Genomic DNA, 19767 nt, shown 5'->3' on the forward strand with positions numbered 1-19767 from the left:
GAGAGCTTAGTTATAAAATGGTGTACAAAGTGTGATATCATCCCTGCAAGACAGTACATAAAATGCTAGATAGATAAATAGATTGGTGTAAATTAGGGCAAAACTGAATTATCCGACAAGTGCTCTTCATTTTTAGTTTATTTCTTCATTTTGGTGGAATATATCATCCAGTTGCTTTCTGAGAAAATGAGCACAGGATTTGTTTTTTTAGATCATTCATTTTATTTTTCCTGTCATATTTTTAGTTTGTAAGATTTTTTTTTTTCTTATTCTCTCCATGTTCCTTCTTAAAAATAGTGTTCTGGGGGCTTCCCTGGTGGCGCAGTGGTTGAGAATCTGCCTGCCAATGCAGGGGACACGGGTTCGAGCCCTGGTCTGGGAAGATCCCACATGCCATGGGCGACTAGGCCCATGAGCCACAATTGCTGAGCCTGTGCATCTGGAGCCTGTGCTCCGCAGCAAGAGAGGCTGCGACAGTGAGAGGCCTGCGCATCATGATGAAGAGTGGCCCCCACTTGCCGCAACTAGAGAAAGCCCTCACACAGAAATGAAGACCCAACACAGCCATAAATAAATAAATAAATAAATAAATAAATAAATAAATAAATAAATAAATAGTGTTCTGTTCTTGTCCCATGGATATGAGTTTCCCTAATGTCCTGGAAATTTAATTATAATTTTTAAAGTGTTTTTCTCTCTTTTATTTTCCTGCAATTTTTTTCTTATTTTTTTGTTTTGATCTTAGACTTTAATATTTGTTGTTGGCGAACCCTGGTGATCATGTTTAAGACCAAGGCATTCAAGGTGAATGGAAGCTCTGGGGTGTGATAGAGCTTTGCCAACTGGTGGCCTTTGCTGGTGGCTTCTCTCGCACCGTCATTGGGTCGTCTACATTTCTCCAGTTTCCTGCTAGTGTGAGACAGATTAGGAGTCTGCTTGCCATCATTCTGAAAGGCAACCAGGAAAGGGACTGGGAGATCACTGTTTAGTATGTACATTTTCACTGTAATCTCCCACTGTTCAGCTTTTTTCGTGATCCCAGTGATCAGCTGTGCCTGGCTAGTAACTCCAGAGCCGCTTGTTTAAGTGCTCGGGATAAACCTCTTCAATCTTTCCTGGGAGGAATAGGTGAGAACTGAATGCCTAGGGTAGAACTGGCATCTGGGGAATCTAACTACTGCCTATACAGACTTCAACCATAAAAGGTCTGAAGATATAATATGCAATATGTATAAAAGGTATAATTGACTTATAAACATACATTTTGATATATTTTAAGTATACTTAATATGTTCAAAATATAAATTTAATATATTTAAGATATATTTGTAGCTATATTTCACTCACAAAAATAAATAGTGCTTTGACCATAACTTTAATGTATATTCTTTGCTGGAAATAGCTAATTACTTACACAGGCAATTAATTAATTTATTTTTACAGTTGTTTATGCAGTTAATTTAAACAGGTGATTATTTTTCATATACTTTCTTTTTATCATCTTGAATTATAGAATATACATGCTTGCTATAAAATATTAAATTGATACAGAAGGGGACACAGTAGAAATTGAATGTTCATTCACCGTCTTTCCTACTCCTCAATCATGCGTTCCTTCCCAGAAGTAATCACTTTTAAGAATTGGTATCAATAGTCTATACTGCCTTTTGGGCTGTTGTTTTGGACCTTCTCCCTTTAGTTAATTTAATATCTATTAGCATGCCTACTGGAAAATGGATGGAAAAGTTCAGGATTCTACTTCTCAAATGCATATAATTTACTCGAATATTGGAGAAGGTTTGGTGGAAGGTGAAGAGCTGTGCCTTACATGAATTCTGGTTCCTTTCAAGAGCTTTCAATTAATTATAACAGGCCAATATTTCCCCAGTTGCCATGGCTAACTGAAGACTGACTATGATGCAAATTGGTTTTACAGATCATAACATTGGGTATCAGACTTTAAGAAAGATGATTTTAAAGAGTTTCCTTGTATTCTGTACGAGGAGAGAGAACCAATTGGGAGAAGTAGAATGAAATGAAGAATCCGAGCAGACACCACAATGAAAACCTGTGTGCTGTGAGAGGCATTCAAATAATTTTTTAATGAACTGGTTCCTTTGACTTATTTTAAGATCTATATGTAGGGGGAAATAAAAGCATGACAGGAATAGAATAGATGGAAAAAAATTAAACAAGATTGTGTCCCATTAGTTATGACTGACAAGGAAAAGATAATAGCCAAAGAGCAAACAGAGTTTTTTAGCAGAAAAAGATAATGATAATGGAACTTTCACAAATATATCAGGGAAGAAGTAGATAAAAGTTTTAAAAAAGTTCAGTAATCTGTAGAGATATGCATAATATGAATGACTCAAAAATGGCTGAGATATTGGTGTTTAAATTCTGTCATTACTGAGAGAAATAAAGAAGGGAAGTTTAGAGCACTAATGACGGGAATCGCAAACATGGCTACTAAAAATGCAGATAAGTGACTGTTCTTACTGAGAAATTTTGAACTTAGATTTATCAGCACATCTGGTTGACATGCCTTCTCTTGGGTAATATGAGAATCAGCTAATGTGCTTACCAAGCCACTTATGATGCATAATTTTTATAAGATAATTGTGCGGATTTAACGTGAACTAAATATTGAAATGCTTTGAACTCTGGAGCTGCCAATTTTCAAAGAAGGAAAACAGGAAAGCTGGAATAACAAATATTTGAAGGCTCTATTGTTTTATTCTTCAGATCTACCTCTCCTTCCGTTAGCTCAGAAGGTCATTAGTCACAAAAAGTTATGCATAATCCCTTTTCTAATGTGAATTTAAGAGGAAATGTAAACACAGTTGCCATCTCATTTCCTCTTCACCTTTATTTTCAAAAGAAAGAAAAAAACCTGTTTGCTGATTAAATTCAGGGACATCGTATAGTAGTAGACTGGTCTGCAAAGCATATCTCCACACAAGTATCCACTGAACAGTGGGAGGAAAATATTAGAACTTCTATTTATCTATTAATTTGCTATTAATATATTATCTAAAATGAGAAATAAGTTTACTAATATTTAATTTATTGATTGACACTTATTTTGGGGTGTTCCAAAAAAAAACTGGATGTTGGTAGATAGTTGACTGTTTGCTTTCAGCATCCTGCAAACTTTTATAGACTATATGGGCCTGTTTTAGTAGTTGTATAGAGGATATTATCTTGTTTGCATTTCAGTCTTTAGATGGAAAGTGGACTAAAAAGATTCTGGCAGAGACACCACAGATAAAATATAATAATAACAGTGATTAAGCACAGGCAAGCATTTAGAACATGGCAGGGCTGACATTTTACCCACCCCTAATATGAGTTCATGTTTAGCCATTTAAGAGACAAAAGCAATAACAATCTAATCATCGAATTATTAGACATAAAACTTGGAAATTATTTAAAAAGCTTTTTGTGAATTTACACCTACAACAAAGGCATTAGCTACTGATAGTGTGAAGTCATCATGATTCACCAAATGTTTAAAAGTAGTTTTATTTCACTTCATCTCATCCTCTAAATTGTCTAAATTTGTTACATGTACAAATGTATAAATAAGTATCTATATTTTGGGAGTGCTTGCCAAAATTTATTAATGGTGTACAAAATTAAAAATGCTTGGAGATCACTGTATGTGAGAATGTATTAAAAAGAGATGTTACAGAGATTCTCAAAGGGGGTACTCTTAAAGGTTTACATGTATTTCTTACCTTGTATGTCATATTTAGGTATAAATTCCATGATACACACTTTGCAATAACTAAATGACTTTGCCTTTTTATGAATTCTTTTACAAGTTTGTCATGGCATTTTCTCGGTTCTTCCGTGGTGTGGAAATAAAACCAATCAAATGAGAAAAACAAAGGATATTTATTCAGAGCTTGCTGTAGCAAGGAAGTCAGCCACCATCACTCGTGTTTGGCAGAGACTCAAATGCAGAGAGAGGCCTGGGAAAGCTTTATAGTGGAAAAAGGCGAAGGCTTCAGGTATGCCTTGCTTGGCGGTTGTTGGCATGGTGAAACTGGAGGTGGGATAACCAGAAGCAGGGTATCCTATGTGACTGGTTAGGGGTATATTTTTGGCTTTCTCTGGTTGATCCTAAGCTGGAAGCAGGGACAAAAATTAGGGAAGCTGTCAGTTATTAATTAAGTCCTGGCCGTTTTGGACTGATTGTTACGAATGTATTTGTAGAACAAAGTTTTCCTACATGGACAGACCATGAAGGGTGCCTATCCCAACCAGTTCTCATTTTACCGAGCCATAGGAGGTTCTAGAATACTGCTCTAGACTGGTAATTATGCAAAAGGGTGCATGAGTATTCAGGATAATTATCCCACAAATATAATGCTCATCATAAATATTTTATACATTAGAAGTATATAATTAACATATTTTTTTCTGGTTCTATCCCATTCATCTGTGTTAAATAATTTGCATAATGTTTCAAACCATAGCTAATATTTAGGTTGCGGTCAACTAAATTATTATAAATAAGACTACCATGAATAACTTGGTATATAGCTTTCTGAATTTAAGATTAAGGTAGTATTCTAGAAGAAAAAGTTTTCTGTAAAAAGAGGCTCTATCAACACATAGTCTTATCATTTTCTTTTTGTTGATTTTTTTTTTTGAAATCTACAAAATTCTCATTTTGGTGTTGTGTAATTAAAAATAATCCAACTAATATTTCTTCATTATAATACCAAGGATATATATGTACTTATTCCTACCGTCTTTTCTTCCTATTTGTGTGTTATGTTACAATTTAGTACAACATGTTGGTGAAACTGAATTTCTTGTTTATTCAACTAAAAGTGCATTCTTTTAATTGAAAATTAGTCAGATAATATTGCGGTTTAATAGTGAAATGCCTTAATTTGAAGAAATAAACTGAATTATGTGATTACTTTCTTGAATAGATTTTCTGAACTGCTAACAAATACGTATTATATTAAAATTTCTTCCAAAAGATTACACCAATGAGTGATTTCAAAATATGAACTGGGAATTCCCTGGCGGTCCAGTGGTTAGGACTCCGTGCTTTCACTGCCACGGGCCTGGGTTTGATCCCTGGTCTGGGAACTAAGATCCTGCAAGCCACGCGGCATGGCCAAAAAAAAAAAAAAAAAAAAAAAAAATGCACCATCTCATTAAAAAAAAAAAAGCAAAACCCAAAAAACAAAATATGAAGCAATTTGTGTAAAAATAAAGATTTTATTTTGAATTATCTATAAAATAAAAAGAATTATTATCCCTCAATTTTTTTTGATATCCACGAACATTTCTAATAAATGCTTTAATCCCCACATGGTTTTTAAATTAGCTTAATTTTTAATTAACTAATTAATTTTATTGAAGTGTAGTTGATTTACAGTGCTGTGGCAATCTCTGCTGTACAGCAAAGTGACTCAGTTATATACATGTAGATATTCTTCTTTTAATATTCTTTTCCATTATGGTTTGGGGTTGGTAGATGCAAACTTACATTTAGAATGGATAATTAGCTTAATTTTTGAGAAATCTTATAATAAGTCTAGAGAGTGGGAATTCACTGGGAAAGTAAATCATTCTTAGGTTTTAATTTGACATCTCATCAAATATTTAATAATCTGTGTTGTATGGGATACAAAGAAATACAGAGTAAATTCACTGCATTCAAAGAATAATTTAAATGAAAAAGTGCAGAGCATAAAAATATAAAAAGTTAAATATTTTTTCTGAGCCTCAATTTAATTGCAGAACTGGACCATCTGACCATTCATTATATGTAGTCACAAATAATACTACATTTCTGAGAAGCTGTAGCTACATCTGGACAAGCTCACTGTCTTTGGTTATACTTCTGGGACAGTTTTTACATCTTACCTGGTTCTTAGTCAGGAGCTGAACTAGGCTAATTTTGGTCTTCTCTGAAACTTCCTAGGATTTCCTGTGATCTGGGAAATTTATTTAAAGGTAGACTCTTCCCTTGGAATCTCTAAATCTCAGGATTTTCTTCCTTTCTTTCCTTCCTTCCTTCCCTCCTTCCTTCCTTCCTTTCCCTCCCTCCTTCCTTCCTTCCTTCCTTCGTTCCGTTGTCCTAAAATCCCTATCTTTTTAGCATCCTGAAAGCAGCTATGGCTATTGGATTGGCCAAGCTTGTTCTAATTAGGCCTGAGTCTGGGTGGCTCTTGGGATGTTAGAGCTGTTCTGAATTTTATGTTATGGCAGGAAACAGGGAGTTTGGGTTATCCTTGTACTAGGTGTCAATGAGCTGTACTTCCCCACTGTGTGGCTGGCTCATGTGGTTGTGTTAGGGAACCCAACACAATTTAGTTGGTCTAGCCTTGTGTGCCTTCCTTAAGCTAATGTGACCACCTCAGAAATAAGGCCCAAGGCACCAAAGGGAAGCCCTGTTGGGTTCCTGCAATGCCTAGTCCTCTTTCCGAACTTCCTCCCACTTTGCTTTAGCTCTCTAGGCTGCTGACTTTGCTCCACATAACCCGTGGGGTAGATACTGTTGTGCTCCCAAATATGATCTTGCCATATCCATGGACTTGACTTCATTTGTTTTCTGGCTCTTATGGCAGTGATTTCCATTGTTCCTTTATCCTCTGTGTTTCCTCAGTTAAACAGCCCTCTTAGTTAGATTTCAATCCAGTTTGAGAACCTGTCTCCAGTCCAGCTATGACCTGGGCTTGTAGAAGCACAGTATCGACGATAGATGTCTGAGGTGGGGATCTGTGCAGAGTGAGATAGTTATTCCACAGTTTTCTAATTAGTGGTATTTTTTCATAACATAAAATATGTACTGAATTGTGGCAAGTTTAAAAAATATAAAGAGTATAAAGAAAATAAATATGACTTGTAATCCTACCATTTAGGGAATTCCTTTGTTAATTTTTGGTACATTTACTACCTGAAATTTATATGTGTATGTAAATGACTAAATGAATACATTTTTAAAGAAGAAATGGATTATACTCTACATTCAGACTTTATGCTACTTTGTTCCTTAATACAAATAAATACTATGCCAACCTCATAAAAATCTTTATAAACACAATTTTAAATGATTGCATAATATTTCAGCATACATGTGCTTTAAACTTAATATTTTATTCTGTTTTTAAAATTTGTGCTTTTTTTTTTTCTCCTGGAAACCTCATTTTCTTCCTGAAAAAACAATGACATTTGCTAGTATTATTTTTTCTTGATATCATTACATTTTCTCAAGTTAATGTCTTATATTTCTAACTATAATTATTTTTTAAAAAGAAGAATTATGAATGCTGGGGTTCTTTTTTTTTTTTTTTTTTTTGGCTGCGTTGGGTCTTCGTTGCTGCAGGCAGGCTTTTCTCTAGTTGCGGCGAGCCGGCTTCTCATTGCGGTGGCTTCTCTTTTTGTGGAGCACGGGCTCTAGGCGTGCGGGCTTCAGTAGTTGTGGCACGTGGGCTCTAGAGCGCAGGCTCAGTAGTTGTGGCGCACGGGCTTAGTTGCTCCACGGCATGTGGGATCTTCCCAGACTAGGGCTCAAACCTGTGTCCCCTGCATTGGCAGGAGGATTCTTAACCATTGCGCCACCAGGGAAGCCTGAATGCTGGGATTGTTAAATGCAATGTAATTTTACCTTTGTGAAAGGATTCAATTTTTTTAACTTTCTGTTTACTTCCTTTCATAAGTGAATTCACTTTGGGTATTTTTGCAGATTTAGAGTCTTATTAACTTAATGGAGTAACAACTAAATCTCCAGGTTCTTTAGGAATAAACTTCTAATGTCTGAGGAAGACTAGCTAACCAGAATTTCAGTTTCACTTTTCTAGGGAGAATAAAAATTGTACTTCGAAAAATGTCCCTGACGCTTTCAGACCAATGAGCATCTCCTTTTATAAACTATCAGAAACTTCAGAAGTAGAATTATTTTCTGTTTCATCTCTTTTATCTCCCCAATATCCAGTCCACGCTCCACCACTGTCTGGCTGTGAGTTTTTGGCCAAACGGTGAACCTCTCCAATCCTCAGTTTCCTCCTGTGTAAAACTGGGATGATGGCTGTACTGTTCTCAGGGGTTGTGGCAGGGATTACAGACACCCTGCACAGTCTCTAGCCTGGCTCATTAAAGTTTAGGTATTATTTATGGTGTTATTATGCTGCTGGTGGAGATAGCGCAACATGGTGGTTAATGTCGTGGACTTTGGAGTAAGCCTACCTAGGTTCAAACCTGGACTGCCACTGACTAGTTCTGTGGCCTTGGAAAGTCACTTATCCTCTGGGGCCTCAGTCTTCTCATCTGTAAAAGAGATATAATAATAACATCTACCCCATGGGATTTTTATGAGGATCAATTATTGTAATATGTATGAAAAGTACTGAGAACAATGTCTAGCAAGTGCTGTATGTGTGATTGTTTAAATCGAATAGAATACCTGATCCATATTTTAAGTAATAGGTGGGTGAAGTAGTTACAGAGCAAAACTAAATCATGTCGCTTTTGTTTCCTTACATGTGTAATATTTCCTTTTCTTTGAAGTGTTCAGTAACCAGAGGAACTGCATACTTTGAGATCGTTGGCCTGAAGGGTGCTCAATTTGACCAGTCCCCAAGGAGGTACTTGCCAAATTGCTAGGATGGAACGTAAATGACTCCGAATCATCAAAATCTGAGGTGAGTCAGCTGATGCCTATCTTAGAGTCTTTAGTAGAGCCCCACCAAGAACACAAGAGAAGTACTATGAATAGGTAACCTTCTCTATATATGTTTATGGGACTATTGCCATCTTTTCTAGTGCAGAAGAGTAGTTGTGGATTAGAGAGACTGATTTGCTTTTAGAGATTAAATGTCTTGGACTATCCCTGGGCAAAAAGGAGTTCACATAGAACGAAGAAAATATAAACAGTGTAACTCTATTTCTCTTACTCTAAGGCTCTTCATAAAGAATGATCCAATAGGCTAGAAGATTTTGAAGCAAATTAAAATTATTTTCCACAAGGCACATGAGCATTTTGATTGCTTCCCTATGTTTTAGAACTATTAAGAGTTCTTCAAATGAGGTCCAAAGTGCAGCAAAACATAATCATCCAACTTGGAAGGCAGCCATGGAATGGGATGACTGAATAAATATTACCATCTAGCATCATTTATCTCAGGCTTTAGTGCGAATGGGAGAGAGGTTGGGGAAGGATTTCCTGCCAGAATCCAAGGTTAAACCCTAAGAGAAGTTAGTACCCTCCAGGGGCCATTTTTTCTCCATTATGAGCCTTGGCTATGATTTCATTTCAATGATTATTTTAAAAAATTGTATTTTGAATGGGGGTAGGCAAAGCTGGTTTTGAACATGTATAATTTGAAAATTCATCTAGAAGTGTGATGGTCAATTTGAATAGATGAATATACTTTAGCTGCTGACCTATTCTTCAATATGTTATTTTGTGCTGACAAATTAGGGCTATTAAAAATTCCTCGCAATAGAGGTATTTGATTGTTTAAAGTGAGATTGTAGATACCTCCGTCAGCCTTTGACAGGGGACACAAACCATAATTTGGGAACTGTAATGTAAACCTTGAGACAACGAAGTAACTTAACAGACCTGAGTCAAGCATAAACAATGAAGTGGTTTGAAAGGATTGGTCTCCCCGAAATGGCACGTTCCACGGAAGAATGCTTTCTCTGTTTGATCTGTCACTAGAGCTCTCAAAACATGACACTCCTTGAACATAATATACTTTGATGATAAACTAGATTAACTTTCCCAGTGCAAGTGAAAGGCCACCTGTTGCCAGAATGGCCATATTCCTCATTGGCTGTCTTGTAGCTGTCATCACTTCAATGCAATCTGCAACCGACATGCTGGAATATAATGAATATGTCAGAAGTTGGAGGTCAGCCATCCAAGTACATGAAAACTTGGCTTGCCTACAGTGTCAGCATGGAGGCCTCCCCTATCATCTCGTGCAGAGGATTTCTGCACCACTTGATTTGTTTGCACAGGGTTTGTTGCTGTTGGATGGGGCGTATTTCTGAGAGGCTTTTTGACAGCCCGTTCAAATATTTTCACTGTGGAAAAAATAGGGCTTCTGGTTTCAAGCTCTTCAAATAATAATAGGTGGTGTAAAATGCCACGGTACCTGAGGGTGGTGGGGGTCTGTTGTTGCTTTTTACTGGAAATATCCACAGAGGCTGTTAGAAGTTTTTTGATTGGAGTGGAGAGGAGGGTTGGTTGGAAGATCAGAGCCACTAAAGAAATTGTAGAGATGCTCAATTTCTGCCTTCTCCCCACCCGTAACATATAGTGGTGTTGGATCCATTGGGCCACAAACTCTTGCTATAGGGAAATATAAAGTAGTGCATCATATTTACTTATATGTCAAATATTTATATATCATATGCAATATAGTACGGATCAGTTTTCCGGGTCACAGTATTAAGGAACAATGTGAGATTCTTATTTATTCATGGAATATCTGTTCTTTCTTCTCAAAAAGTGAAGTCTGTTTTAGCTGACAGCATCAGGAAGAAGCTTTCTGAAGTCTTGGTCAGTATGATGAAAGAATCATGAGTAGTTCCACTGGCTAAAAGTAAGAGAGCTTAAAGTCAGTCTTAGCTGTTGTTAAATGCTTGCTCCAAACCTTTAAAGGCCAACTAAAAGGAGAATTCTGTTCTTGGCTTTAGCTTGGGCAGAGTTTCTCAACCTTGACAGTATTGACATTTTGGATTGGATAATTCTTTGGGGGGAGGGGGACTGTCCTGTGCACTGTGGGATGTTTAGCAGCATCCCTAGTCTCTACCCTCTAGATGCCAGTAGCACCTTCCCAGTCATGACAATAAAAAAATGTCTCCAGATGTCCCAAATTGCCTATCGTCCCCTGGAACTCACTTGGGGGCAAAACTGCCCCTGAATGAGAAACCCTGACTTAGTTGGATACTGGGTTCCTAGAAGTATATTACATTGCAATATCATAAAGGAGCAAATTACATGCATAAACCCATCCTCCTAACTTTACCTCCCCAGTTTTAATATCAAAATATCAACCGAAAAGGAGCGGGAATTTTATTACACTCCGTACAGTAATTCACATTCGTACATCCTAAAAGTATGGGTTTGGGTAGCCAAGGGCCTAAGATTATCTTCTGGTGGTTTTGATAATAACAGCAATAATAGCTCTCATTTACGGAGGGGTAATTACAGTACCCCACCCTGTGCTAAGTCATGTGCTATTTCACTTGATCCTTGTAACAAATGTAGACGTTAACTACGTTGTCATACTCTCTTATCAGATGAGCACAGGGAAGCTTGGGGCATTTAAAGAATTTGCCTAAACTTGTACCCTTAATAAGAAAAAGAGTTTGTGTTTAAATTCAGGTGGTCCCACCCAGAACTTGTAAAATGAACTACTTATACATTGTTTCTCCCTTTGTGGACTGGATTACAGCTGCTTCCAGGGACTACAGGTCGCTGGGCCTCCACAGCTGACGCTCAGCAGATTTCTTTCTAGCACTTTCACATAATTTAGGTCTCAGTGAGTCACATCCTATAATCGTTTTATAAGAACGAAGTGGCAAATAGCTAATTTAAAATTATCCCTGTCAAAAGAAGATAAGAAAATTACGTGTGGGTTTGATAAAAAACATTTTATATCTCTTCTAAAACACTTGTTAAATTTTATCGAGATGTGACCTTATTTTTTTTTTTAATTATTTATTTTTGGCTGTGTTGGGTCTTTGTTGCTGCGCGTGGGCTTTCTCTAGCTGCAGCGAGCGGAGGCTATTCTTCGTTGCGATGCACGTGCTTCTCATTGCGGTGGCTTCTCTTGTTGCAGAGCACGGGCTCTAGGCATGCAGGTTTCAGTAGTTGTGGCACGAGGGCTCAGTAGTTGTGGCTCGCGGGCTCTAGAGCGCAGGCTCAGTAGTTGTGGCACACGGGCTTAGTTGCTCCATGGCATGTGGGATCTTCCCGGACCAGGGATCGAACCTGTGTCCCCTGCATTGGCAGGCGGATTCTTAACCACTGCACCACCAGGGAAGTCCCTCGAGATGTGACCTTATAAACTTAGAGCTCTAATGTCTCGGCAGGCTGTACGCTCCATGGGAATTTGAATCCACATTCAGTATTTAATTTGTGTGAATTAACTCAGTGTTTAATTTTTTCTTTTTGTTTCCATCATCTTTAGCATTTTCTACATGTGTTGACAAGGGGAAATATGTGACTACTACATCCCTTTTTTTTTCTCTTGCCCTGCTGGTAGAGGTTTAAAAACGAGTGAAAGTGTCAAAAGTCAGGCAGATTGAACAAAACAAAACAAAACCAAAAGAAACAAAAACAGAGACACTTATTAATTCACAGCCTGGAAAATGAACTAACACATTTGCCCTCATCTATTCTTTCTTAGTCCATTGTCAGAGGTCCTTTGTTCCCCTTCTTTATTTATATATCCTTTTAATCTTCACTTTAGTTTACCTTCACTTATTCTGTTGCCATTCCCCAAATTGATCATAGACATAATATAAAAAGAGCCTTTTCTCTTAGTTTTTTTTTTTTTAAGTCAGTGCATTAGACCATGTTTTGATTAGCACTTAGCAGATACTCAGTAAACATTTACTGTCTTATGGAGCCCAGTAGACAAATCAGAGTAGGAAACACAGCAAAACACAAGATACAGAAAAAGTGCAGCCATGTGGCAGATAACTACACTGCCGTGAAGTGGTGGGGCACAGGAAGGGCCGTGAATTGTTATTACCGTATTTCACTGATTGCTTTCCAAGTACTCTTTATCATGGAGAATTTTAAACATATACAAAAGTAGAAAGCCTGGTAAATGAACCCCCATACACTTTTAGTCACCCCAAAAGTCATCAAACCATGGCCAGTCTTGTCACATACTGTATTAGTTATCTACTGGGGTAAAATGAATTACCCCAAATTTAGCAGTTTAAAACAACATACATTTATTATCTCACAGTTTCTGTGGAGTAGGTCTCTAGATGGGGTTTATTTGGATCCTCTGGCTTTGGGTCTCTCACAAGACTGTAGTCATCTCAGATCTCACCTAAAGGGTCCACTTCCAAGCTTACTCAAGTGGTCGTTGGCAGGATTCAGTTACGAGAGCTGTTGATGGGAGGCCTTCCTCCTTCCTTTCCACATGGACATCTCTGTAGAGCATCTCACAACATGGCAGCTTGCTTCATCAGGTTGCTCACAAGAAGGAGAGCAAGAGAGGGTGAACAAGAAGGGAAGTCACAGTCTTTTGAACCTAATCGTAAAAGAAGTATCCCATCATCCTTGCTGAATTCTGTTCTTTAGTAGAAAGTCACCAAGTCCAGCCCACACTCAAGGGGAAGGTATTACATAAGGGTGTAACTACCAGAAGGTGGGGACCACAAGGGACTGTTTTAGGAGCCTGCCCATCACACATACACATTCGCATTCTTTCTACCCTCCCAGATTATTTTGAAGCAGATCCCAGATTTCATATCATCCCTTCTGTAACTTTCAACACGTATTCCTAAAAGATAAGGGTTCTTTTGAAAAATACATAATCAAAGCACCATTATTACACCTAAAATTTAATAATAATTCGCTAATATTTTCAAATATACAATCAGTGTTTAAATTTCCAATTGTCTCATGAATATAGTAATCCATTGAGATATATTCATGTATTTTAAAATGTCTTCTAAGTCCCTTTTTAGTTTATTGTTTTCCCCTTCTCTCTCCTTTTTTTCCTTCCTTGTAATTTATTTGAAACAGCTAGCTTGTTTGACCTGTAGAGTTTCCTGCAGTCTGAGTTTTGCTGATTGGATCCCTGAGTTAAAGTTTATCACATTCCTAATATTTCCATATAAATTGATAAGTATTGATTTTAAGATGGCAATATTTACACATTGAAATCAAGGTGCATCTTACCATCAAAGGCATTGTATGATTTCTCAGGTGACAGTTATGATACTGTTGTCATTGCTTCAGCATGAGCAAACTCGTCTTGACTATATTGTTATCACTTCAGTTGAATTATGTGCATTGTTCCTATTACATGTGTTGAGTTTAATTGCTGTTTAAATTTTTTTTCACGAAGATTACATTTTGATTTTGCATTGAAAGAAAAAGTCACTGCAAGTGCAGGAAAACACAGAACAGAGGGGATTAAATTTGATTCATTCATGACTGGGCCACTAAAATCCCTTGATGTTTCAGGCTGCAAACCAAATAAGGACATTTGAAGAAGGAATGGAAGTCCTGATGTTGTCCGAAATGGATCAAGGAAGCACCAACATCAACATTTGCCAACAGAGCGTCAGTCCCTTGGAATAAAATTCCATAGTCAGTAGCGGAGCACTCTTTAAAGTTCTATTCAAAATATATATTATCCTTCAATAAAATAGTGTGGAAAAACACAGAGATCAATGGCTTTGAATATAAAAGTGATTCCTGTTGGATTATTTTTTTTTCCAGAATATTCTGATGGCTTCAGGAAATACTAAGTGAAAACAAAACTAACAAAATTACATCACAAGTATTAGTCTAATTAAGGCACAGGAAAAGGACTGGAAGGAAATACATCAAATTGCTATCAGTATTGATGAGATTCTGGGACATACATTTTTCCTTTATATTTTGTTATTGTGTTGTTTTCCTGAATTATTTACAATGAACAAGAATACCTTTTAAAATCAAGGGGAAAAAAACCCAGTAAATATTATTCTTATAAAAGCACCATGTCAGAGAAGTGACAAGCCAGATTGTGGGCTGGCTTCTGTAGGGAGGCTGTGAGGTTCTCAGGCTTGTAGGCTGCAAGATGAATTTTAGTTCTTGACCTTGGAGGCTCTTGGCAGTCTTTCTGTGGATGGACCGCTGCCTTCTCCCCGCTTGGGAAGTGCCCCATCCATCCTGACCCTGGAACTGTTTCAGTGCTGTCTGTGAGGGATGTTCTTCAATCCTTGTTAATTTTTGCCCGAAGTGCTCAAGTATGTTGTTCTCATGATGATCTTGGAGTTCAGAAAGGTCTGTTGGATTCTTCAGCTGAAGAATTTTTTGTAGCATCTTAATCATTGGCATTTTTGCTAATATTTTCCTTTTTGTGGATACTACATGGGAGTGATAAATGATATAAATCTCTAAAAATAAGTTTTAAGAAATCATTCCAATAAATGTAAAATAAAAACTTCTAAATGATAGGAAGAAGGTACTTGTATCAGTTTAATTGGCAGGGTTTTTTTTCTTAGTCACTTTGAAAATAATTGTGTGTTTTTCAATTAAGTTACCAGATTCAATGAAATGCATTACTAACAATAAAACTAATAAAATTAAATAAAATAAAAAAACCTGTGTCCTCTAGAGCTGAGTTTAGGGGATTGGGGATTTGTCTTTTCTCTCCTCATATGTCTCTTCTTGCTGATAATCCCATATTTCCTTGATACCAGATATCATAAGTTGTTAGATACATCATGAATTTTATAACAACTTTTCAGAAAAAAGAAGCACCTATAAAATTACAAAACTTTTTTTTCCTGATAGACATACATTCTTCAGTTTATAAGTTTCGTTGGAGCCTAAGCTTTTTTCACAGTCAAAGTCTGAATGTTGGGGCTTCCCTGGTGGCACAGTGGTTAAGAATCTGCCTGCCAATGCAGGGGACACGGGTTCGAGCCCTGGTCTGGGAAGATCCCACATGCCGCGGAGCGACTGGGCCCGTGAGCCACAATTACTGAGCCTGCGCGTCTGGAGCCTGTGCTCCGCAACAAGAGAGGCCACGATAGTGAGAGGCCCGCGCACCGCGATGAAGAGTGGCCCCCGCTTGCTGCTACTGGAGAAAGCCCTCGCACAGAAACGAAGACCCAAAACAGCCATAAAATAAATAAATAAATAAATAAATTGATAAAAAAAAAAAAAAAAGAAGATCAAAAGGCTGACTTAATTCAGGCTGAGAATAATGTGGAGTCAGTCTCGGGCAAAAGCTTTAAAAAAAAAAAAAAAGTCTGAATGTTATCCTGAGTCGATTTTGGTTTGGACACTATCTGTAGCACCATGGTGACCTCCTCCACCCCACCTCAAAACCTGTCTTTTATAATCTGTTCCTCTTTAGCATATTTAAGAACAAAGGACATTTCAAGGCATATCTCAGTATTCAGGCTTGATGAACAATTCCTGTGTGGTTAAAATCATCATTATACTTTTCCCTCTGTATTATATATTAATGGACATTAAACAGTTCTTAAGAATCAACTGGGTATTTCTGATAGATGGATACTGGTACCAGAATGATCACTAGAATTCAAGAAAAGATATCATCAAACCTTCATAGTTTTGAGAAACCTATTCCTATTCCAAGAGATGTGGCAATTTCTATTGCCTTTAATTGTATTGTGTAGAGCCTGACAATATTCTGCAAAGACAATTATTGTTTGTTGCTCTGTTAAATTTTAACATATTCTTTTTCGAAGACATTCTCAAGGACAATTGGAATCCAAACTTAAAATAAGGTTCAACTACATGCCATGCAAACAAGGCTTATTTCCCAGCTTAGGTGAGACTCAGATGAATCTATAACCTTCTACACACGTGCTAATTTGCACATGTGCAGGCATTGACATCTATGTCACAACTCACTTCTCTGCCAAGTTTCTATTGGCACTGACTGTAAATTACATACAAATTTGAGATATGTTAAAATGTGAAAAGTTCTGCATCTTAGACTTGATGAAATACAGTAGTAAATAACATTTATCAATTGTGTGTAATATGCTAGATACCTTACCTATATTATTTCACTTAATTTTCATAATTACCCTATAAAGCAGTGCTGTTATTGTCTCAGTTTTACAGATGAAGAAAACTGAGTCTTGGGGAGTTTAAGTCATTAGCCTAAGGAAAAGGCAGAATTGAGTGAAAGCTTGAACTTGAAGGCACATAGGATCTTTACTTCCCTGCTTCTCTCTTGGTAAACCTTATGATTTTATGCACTATTAGCACTGTCCAATAGAACTTTCTATTATGGAAATGTTCTCTGTGCTGTCCAACATGACAGTCACTAGCCTCCTGGGGCTATTGAGCATTTGAAATGTGGTTAGTATGACTGAGCAATTAAAATTAATGTTATTTAACTTTAATTTTAATTTAAATGGACACATGTGGCTGGTGGCTCCCACACTGGAGAGTGCAACACTAGAATGAGGGTCACTATAGTCTCAGGATAATTCTAAAGAGTTGAGGACACAGAGTTCACTTTTGTGCTTGCAAAAGTCAGGTCTCCACAATTGCAAATATTCGGAAGTAATTACTTCTCTGAGACAACTTGACTGTTCTCATGGCTTTTTGGAAGCTGGTCAGCAAATTTTAAACAAGAAGGGGCAGCTAGAAAACTATCTTACCACTGTATGGGGTACTTACTCATGATCTAGAGAAGTCCCTTATGGGATTCTTCTTAGGTCTACTGTGATGTGTTTTTGTTGATGTTGTTATTTTTTCTTTTTTCTTTTGTTTTTTTACAGTTTAAATATTTTATTTATTTATTTGGCTGTGCCGGGTCTTAGTTGTGGCATGCGGGATCTTCGTTGCTGCATCCAAGGTCTTCACTGTGGCATATGGGATCTTTTAGTTGAGGCACGCGGGATCTTTTAGTTGTGGCACGCGGGATCTAGTTCCCTGACCAGGGATCGAACCCAGGCGCCCTGCATTGGTAGCGCAGGGTCTTAACCACTGAACCACCAGGGAAGTCCCTTGTTGTTGTTGTTATTAGTCCTGTACTTTACATTTTACCTACCAGTTTCCAGTTATCTTATGAAACTTTCCCAAACATTCTGTAAGGTAAGTAGATTGGTATTACCATTCCTGTTTTACAGATGAGGAAATTAAGACTCAGAGAGGTTATGTGATTTGCCTAGGGTCACCCAGATAAGGACTGACTTACCTGGGGTTGGTATCTAGATCTTTGGACTTCTTATCTGCTGTGCTTTCCATACTAGGAGCTATTTCTCCACTTCTGCATTCAAGCATATTTTATTTAAAAACACACAAACACCAAACAGACTCTGCAGGAAGAAACTCTGAGTTTGGGTGGGGATGATTCCAGGCAAGCTGGTAGAATAAGGTGTCACCCAATGGGCATTGGCCCTCCCAAAGGAAGCCTTTACCATTGGCTTGAGTAATGTCATTGTTTTCAGGGTGATTGGCTTCAAGCCAGGTGGTTGCAGTGGAAGATCAGTTGCTGGGGCACTAATTCTGCTTCTTCTCAATGTGACCGTTTTTTTTGCACTTTGTAGAGAAAATGAGTAGGTCATAATATCAATTACTTCTTGGGTATTTTGGTTGACTTCGAGTACTTTTCCTTTTGTAATTAAGTGGGAAAGGAAAAACAGATGGTCACCTTGTCAAATCTCATTTTCAAGTTAAATACACTCAGCCCTCTTCTAAGTAGGCTAATTCCCTTTTAATGGGGATGCTTTAAAATAGGGAGACACTGGTGGTTTTGCATAGGATCTAATGAATGTGTACATAATGTCAGCTGCTTGGACAGTGCACTTGGAAAAAATGCCTTAATTTTTATGGAAGTACCACCTGTAATCTTCTGTGTTGTCTAGAACAGTAATCATTTAGCTTCTCTGTACTTTAGTCTCTTCAGGGTTATACCTTCTGTACATATAGCCAAAGCACACACAGGGAGCATTGGTATATATCTGGGCACTGGAAGGTGCCATTCAGTTGGAGGTTACAGGAACAGTGGGAGAGTTCCGCAGATCGTCCCACTGTCACCTCATTTTGGTTACTTTTTGGATATTGAGGAGGAGCTGCAGAGATGAAGGAATAATAATTACTCAAAACTGGAAGTCATTTCTTTCTTTTTTAAAATTTTATTTTATTGAAGTATAGTTGATATACAATGTTGGGTTAATTTCTACTGTACAGCAAAGTGATTCTGTTATACATATATATATATATATATATATACACATTCTTTTTCATATTCTTTTCCATTATGGTTTATCACAGGATATTGAATATAGTTCCCTGTGCTATATAGTAGGACCTTGTTGTTCATCCATTCTATATGTTATAATAGTTTTTGTTTTTTTAAAATTTAATTTTACTTATTTATTTTGGCAGCGTTGGGTCTTTGTTGCTGCATGTGGGCTTTCTCTAGTTGTGGCGAGCGGGGGCTTCTCTTCATTGCGGTGCGCGGGCTTCTCATTGCGGTGGCTTCTCTCGTTGCGGAGCATGGGCTCTAGAGCGCAGGCTCAGTAGTTGTGGCGCACGGGCTTAGTTGCTCCGCGGCATGTGGGATCTTCCCGGACCAGGGCTCGAACCCGTGTCCCCTGCATTGTCAGGCGGATTCTTAACCACTGCGCCACCAGGGAAGCCCTGTTATAATAGTTTGCATCTGCTAACCCCAAACTCCCAATCCATCCCTCTCCCGCCCCCTCCCCCTTGGCAACCACAAGTCTGTTCTCTATGTCTGTAGGTCTGTTTCTCTTTTGTAGATATGTTCATTTGTGTCATATTTTAGATTCCACATGTAAGTGGCATCGTATGGTATTTGTCTTTTCTCCTTATGGCTTACTTCACTTAGTATGACAATCTGTAGGTCCATCCATGTTGCTACAAATGGCATTATTTCATTCTTTTTTATTGGAAGCCATCTCTTTCTATCCCACCTACTTCCTAGAACAGTGAGGACCAGTTGATTAGGGAGATCTTAGGCCCTTCCCAGAATTATTCTCCATATTAAGGAGAAAATAGAAAAAAATACCTTCAGTTTAAAAAAATTC

The 19767-nt window shown here is 37.6% G+C and overlaps 1 long non-coding RNA gene across 2 annotated transcripts; it reads left to right on the forward strand.

The window, feature by feature from the left end:
* The first annotated feature begins 409 nt into the window (after positions 1-409).
* Positions 410-15898, forward strand: LOC309633123. 2 transcript variants are annotated; one of them, XR_014247319.1, is made up of 3 exons: positions 410-4019; positions 8542-8675; positions 14201-15898. It is a non-coding gene; the product is annotated as an uncharacterized lncRNA (long non-coding RNA). The 2 variants fall into 2 exon arrangements; XR_014247318.1 differs by having other exon boundaries at positions 410-8675.
* Positions 15899-19767: the final 3869 nt, after the last annotated feature.

Source organism: Balaenoptera borealis (assembly GCF_965194805.1).
Source record: "Balaenoptera borealis genome assembly, chromosome: 8".
NCBI classification, from domain to species: Eukaryota; Metazoa; Chordata; class Mammalia; order Artiodactyla; family Balaenopteridae; genus Balaenoptera; species Balaenoptera borealis.